The sequence below is a fragment of the Lynx canadensis genome, chromosome E1 (assembly GCF_007474595.2).
Source record: "Lynx canadensis isolate LIC74 chromosome E1, mLynCan4.pri.v2, whole genome shotgun sequence".
NCBI lineage: Eukaryota > Metazoa > Chordata > Mammalia > Carnivora > Felidae > Lynx > Lynx canadensis.
Window position 1 is genome coordinate 33,003,639 of NC_044316.2, and position 6,508 is coordinate 33,010,146.

Below are 6,508 nucleotides of genomic sequence, written 5' to 3' on the forward strand. Positions count from 1 at the left end.
GAATTTTCACCAGCAGACTGATGAGATGCTTTTCTCAGGATAGTGGCTGTCTGGCCAACGCAGCCACTATGATCAATAGTATTGATTCTATCCAGGAGGCCAGAACTGGAGAGTATGAAAATCTATTCCAGCTTATCTGAGTTAGGCTCACCACATGTGCAATTTCTCACTTATTAAGACTGACCACAGAGGTTCAGAAGACAGAGGCAAGAATTGAAGAACCTGAGCATTGATATCTAGGAGGAAATTCAAGAGTAATCTTGAATGTCTATAAAATATAATAGAAATGATTTAACATGTAAATCATTTAAATAGTTTACCCTGGCACAGAGACTTTCAGTAGCTGCCACAGTACAAATGCTCACCAAGCTCCAGGTAAAATGTTATCATCACGTTGAACAAGCATGAATCTTGGAATGAAATTACAAAGCCATTTTATGTCACCTTTCATTGTTTTTACCCATTTATTTAGTGAGGGTTTGTCTTCTCCCACCCCTATAGAAAATTCAGGCACATCTCCAACATTCTTAATAATTTTTCCGTGATAAAATATTGTTTCAACTTCAGAATGGAAATGTCCACTTTGTGTGTTCAAAGTTGCAAACGTCTGTAAAATTAAGGCTTCTGCTCATGCTCACTTCAGCAGCACACATACCAGAATTGGAACGATACAGAGAAGGTCAGCATGGCCCCTGTGCAAGGATAACACGCAAATTCATGAAGCATTCCATATTTCTAATGGGTGATGGGCATTGAGGAGGGCACTTGTTGGGATGAGCACTGGGTGTTGTATGTAAGCGATAAACCATGGGAATCTACTCCCAAAACCAAAAGCATACTGTACACACTGTATGTTAGCCAATTTGACAATAAATTATATTAAAAAATAAAGGAAACACATATCTTAAAAAAATTAAGGCTACTGCTATCTCCCCAACCCCTTCTTTCCCCCTCATCTCTATGAAAGCCTGGCACAAGGGAAGAAGGCTGGCCTCTGGTCTCTTTCCCCACCACCGTTTTATCCTTCAACACCATCTGTTAAGTAAAGTTTCTGACCTCTTTGGATTGAAACATGAGGCATAAAGAGAGGAAAAGAGTTAAGGAAAGTTTTTACTGGAACAATGGCTTTTCTCCAGACCTGGCAGATGTCTGAACTGACTATTTCTCCCATGGTGCTCTCAGGGAATCTGTGAGTTGCCACCTGCAGTTCCCTTGATCTCTGTTCTAGTTGGTCTGGTCACCTATTCTATTTTTACCCTCTGAAAATTGGGTGATACCTTCAGTTCATCACTGCTGATGATTATTTGCACCTCCAGGCAACCCTCTGACTCTTCTCCTGCTTTATCTTACCCATCACTGGTCCATGAGAAACAGTCATGCATTCTTCCCCTGATCTATGTTGGGAGTACAGACTCAGTGCAGTCACTTCTATGTCTCTTGTATATAGCTAATAAGGCTATGTCTTATACTATCCATTGCTCAGCCAGGAGTCAGACACCAGACCAGTGTGTGTGTGTGTTAATTCTGAGTGGTCCTGGTGAAGCCCCTTTCATGGGCACAAGGTGAAGGACAGGTACAATCTACCCCTTCCCTTGAGATGGGTAGGAGAACTCAGTGTCCACCAGCAACCTTTTCCAAAATCCTCTTTACAACGTCTTTTTTATTTAAATCCTCAGTTCGTTTAAATCTGCTTGTTGTGGATGAGGAGCTGAGAACTGTCATAACCATCTAACCTCTTTTCAAACACGCCTTCCTGTGAATTCTCCATTATAAATTGTTATGCTTACTTTGGTGTTTGATACCTATTTGTTCACATCCTAGGAGAAAACTCCACTGTAAAATACCATCACTTAAAGCAATTCATTTCTAAAATCACTAATTCTTACCCAATTCTATGCCTCAATTCTTGATCCGTTCTCTCAACTTCTCTAGTTGAGAGAACTAGAGTTCACTGTTTAAAGTATAATTAAATTCTCAACCACTTCAAATAAATGTATATTTCTTTCAGACAGTTCATGACATTATAACTATGATTTCTAAGTCTTAGCTTCATTTATTTATTCATTCATGTAAAATATTTCCCCCCTCAAGTCATCCTATGTGCAAGTCACAATGCTGACCATCAGGACATCAAGGGTCATTAGACTATAACCCAGACACAAAGAGATAACACAACTGTTAAAATTATGAGAAGAGTATTTGAGAGAAACTCAAGTCACACAGAAGGAACAGGAGTTACTAGAGGAGAGGATGCATGAGCAGAATCTTCAAAGAGCAATAGAAGTTGGGGAGTAGAGAGCCATTCCTGAGAAAACAGGAAACATACAGGTCAAAGTAGAGAGGCAAGAGAAGGGATGGAATAATGATTAGCCAAGGATGGTTCAGTATGCATGGAACACATGGGGTGTAAGGCAGGCCATGTTGATCAATGAACTGAATAAGTATACCAAGGGTACATCTTATAGGAGTTTTCATGCCTGCTAAAGTTCAAAATTTATGTTGAAGGCAATTGGAAACACCACTTTCTAAGCAAAAGTGTTCTGTATTTCTAAATCTGTATTAAGATTTAGATTTTAGAAAAATCATTCTAACTGAAGGGCTACTAAAAATTAGGAGGGTAACGAAATATACTATGACAAAGCATTGACATTCTCCAAAGCCAGATATTACAACAGGAAAAAGGGGAGTGCTGAAAATATATTCATCTTTGCAAAAAAAAAAAATCAAGAAAGCAAATTAAAAATGAGATATTACTTTTTATTCATAAGATGAAAATTCTGTAATGTCAACTATGATGAGTGTTTAGGAAATAATCTCTTATAGGGCTATGGGGGTGCAAGTTGTTAGAGCCATTTTAGAAGAAAATTTGGTAGTACCTACTAAAACTGAAAATGTACATACCCTATGACTCAGCAGACCCTCTTCTAAATGTCTTGTACCACAAGCACTCATGTGTGTACAAGAAAGTAGCACAAGGATGTTCAGAACTGCATTATGTGGGACAGTAAAACCTTGGAAACTATTGTAAAGAGATGCTTTGAGATACAAATAGGATATTTCCTTTTTTCCTAGAACTAAAGTACACAACTGAGAACCAAAGACATTAAGCGCCTTGCACTGTCTAAGTACAGAGAACTGCCCAATAGAGGGTGCCAGCCCTCTCCCCCTGGAGCCAACACAGAGACAACAGGTCAGTAGAACAGACATGTGACACCCCCTCCCACCCCATGGTCATATAAAAAGAACTGGGAGGAAGAGGTTCTTCCAGTTCCCATACCCACAAAAACAAAGGCCCTGAGAATCTCTGGGGACTGTCCACAAGAAAGGGAGACTGATATTTTATCTCTGGATAGATTTCTGCTTAGTCACCAGAGAGTCCCCACTCCAGCTGCCAGGGACACAAGGGATGGATGGACAGCACAGAAGGGTAGCCCACTGGGGGCAAGGACAATCCACTCCAGTCCACATTCCTGTAAGTCTAGAAAGCAGATCCTACTTTGGCTCACCAGACTCAGAGTCCAGGGCCACAGATGGGAAGGAGGTGGAGTCCCGTCTGCAGACTGCTGCAGTGTGAAACCATAGAGGTCTGCCCTGAGCTTTACTGTCAGAGGCTGCTACCACTTTCCACTATGAAATCAGCGAGCTGGGAAAGTGCTTACAATTGACCCAAGAGAGGATCTCCATCTTAAACAGATGATGTGTTTTATCCCCCTCTCTCCTTTTAGCCAATACCAGGAGAGAGAAGAAGGAAAATGAAAAATGGGGACAACGTGGAGGATGAGGGTTCATGGGCAATCTACTCTGCCTCCCTCTGCCCAATCTAAATGCTTAGAGCCACATGCTGGTCTGAGTGCAGTGGGAAGGGATATTGCTTTGAATAGAATATGAGATTACGGTGATAAAACGTACATTACTGAGTCTTAAAGAACTGAAGTGTAACTGGCTTAATAACAGAATGGGACTTCACTGGCTCGAATGAGCTGTCATTAAGGGATCCTACTACTCAGCAGGAGGGAGCAGAAGGAAGCTTGACAGAGCACTGCTATTGTAGTTATTGGGAAAAAAAATTCTCATATACCCAGGGCTGAGACTTCTTTTTAAATAATTATACAAACTAAATGTCTAACACTAAGAGAAAGGATATATCTATATGTACATACACTGTGACTTCAGTAGTTCAAAGGAATGAAGTGGCTCAAAATTATCAATACAGATAGTTCAGAAACACGTTGGCTGAAAAAAAGAGGTGAAAAACAGTACAGACACGAGACCGCATTATATAATTTCCATGGACAGAGATGATAGATATATAGATACAGAATGTAATTTTTGGAATAAGACCCTTTAAACACATGCTAGTTCTTAGGGAAAAGAAATATATAAATACCGAAAGGTCAAAGTCAAGACAATGTACTTTCTTTATTAAAAAGAGGCAATGTATTCAAACACACTTATGTAACCCAAACAACTTATGAAAAGATAAATTTTACTAAAATCTAAACAGGGGTTAATTCTGTGTGATGGATACTTGAATAATTGTTATTTTCTTCCTTGCATTTTTTTATATTTTAAAATAACTTTACCCTCTTACAAAGTAAGAGAAAATAACAGGAAAATCAATTCATAAGAAATTTTAAAAAATCAACATGCAAAATGATCATCAATCTCATTCAAGTTACATAAATTCTAATAAAAATAATGAGGCATTATTTCCTAACATATTTATTTAATTATAATAATCAACGTGCTCGTATATAGCAGGTAGGAGTTTATATTGTCATGTTCCTCTGGAAGGAATTTGGCAAGATGTATAATGAGCCCTTTCTTTAGAAAGTTTATGACAATGTATGCATAAAGCATTTTCAAAAGATTATTTAGTAAAATGTTAACTGTGTTAATCTTGGAGTCTTGGGATTTTGGATGAGAGTTATTTGTCTGGATGTTTTTCTTTGTATATGCATGTGCTATTTATATCATAAATATATACACATATGTACACACATCTTTAAATTTTCTACTCTTTCATTTAGTAATTCTGCAAGTAGGAATCTATTGTAAAGAAATAAGAAGAGACTTCCTCAAGATTTAGTACAAAGATATCCATGGCAACATTATTCATAACTGCTAAAAATTGGAAACAACCTCCATGCTCAACAATAAGAGAATGTTTAAATACATTATGAAACAACCATACGATAGAATAGAAAGTAGCCTTTTATAAAAATGATGTTTTCAAAATACACTGAATTGCATGTAGGGAATTCTTAGGATACAGGGTTGTGAGAAATAGAAAAAGGAAGACAAATTGGGATGAATTACCAGTAGTCGCAGGAGCCTAACCAACCTTGAAATCGACACATTTGTGGAGGCACGAACCAGCCTGGCTGTACAATTTTTCTCGGCTAGGATTCAGCACCCTAATCACACAAGCACACAAGACAGGCGCCCTCTGGAAAGCTAATTCTGTGACAAATGTAATGAACTCTAGGTTTTCCAGGGCTTTAAGTTTCAGTTTACAATCACCCTTGCCTTACAAGCACCATATTCTCAATCACCGGAAGGTCCAGAAGGTGCTCTTCCCTTGGAGATCCTCCGCCAGCAAACTTCTGCTGTCACATGCAGAAGGAATAAGCCATTGGTGTCTGCAGGACAAAGCTTATGGTTGAGGGTAAATGGGAAGAACTTTGAGAGTGCTCTGATTCAACCCCTTACAGTCTGCTTGGAAGAGATCTCATAGGATCACTACTACCTGAATATTCTGGAACACGAGATCCAAGACCAAATCTCTCACCTGTTCCTCCATGCCAGTGTTCACGCAGACCATTAAAGTCCCTGCAACTTCATGGTCTTATTTGCTGTTTTGGTTGTTTGGGTAGCCTTTTATCTGGAATTATGCCTCCACAGAAATAGACGTGTATGCTAAAGATATATTCGGTTAGATGGAGGATTGTCTGGAAACATTTGAATTTCGTGAATCCAAGGGGTTATGAAAACTATAAACTTTCAAATAAAACCTCCTCCACTCCCTTTAAATGACTGACATAGTAGCCACAACCACCAAACAGCGGTTTAAGCCAGCCACAAATAAATGTCTCTGGATGAATCTTTTAAGGGGCACCTGGGTGCCTCAGTCAGTTGAGCATCCGACTCTTAGTTTTGGCTCAGGACATGATCTCAAGGTTTGTGTTTTCCAGCCCTACATCAGGCTCCAAACTCCACACTGACAGTTTGGAGCCTGCTTGGGATTCTCAATCTCTCTTTGCCTCCTCTCTGCTCACATGGGCTCTCTCTCTCAAAATAAATAAATAAACACTTAAAAGCATATTATGGTCAGACTTCACCCTCAAGGATTCTGATTCCACATTCTGTGAGGAAAATGTTTTAATACAGCTGTGTTAATAATGGCTAATCTAGTCTCCTCACAGAATTTCTCCCTTAGAGAGGATGCACAGCCATTTTCCAGAAGATGTTCTACTTTTTGAGCTCTTTTAACACTTTAGTCTTGCAG

The 6,508-nt window shown here is 39.1% G+C and overlaps 1 non-coding gene across 1 annotated transcript; it reads left to right on the plus strand.

Annotated features, from left to right (window-relative positions):
- Positions 1-630: 630 nt before the first annotated feature.
- LOC115501964 lies at positions 631-737 on the plus strand. Its single transcript, XR_003965004.1, has one exon. It is a non-coding gene; the product is annotated as a U6 spliceosomal RNA (small nuclear RNA).
- Positions 738-6,508: the final 5,771 nt, after the last annotated feature.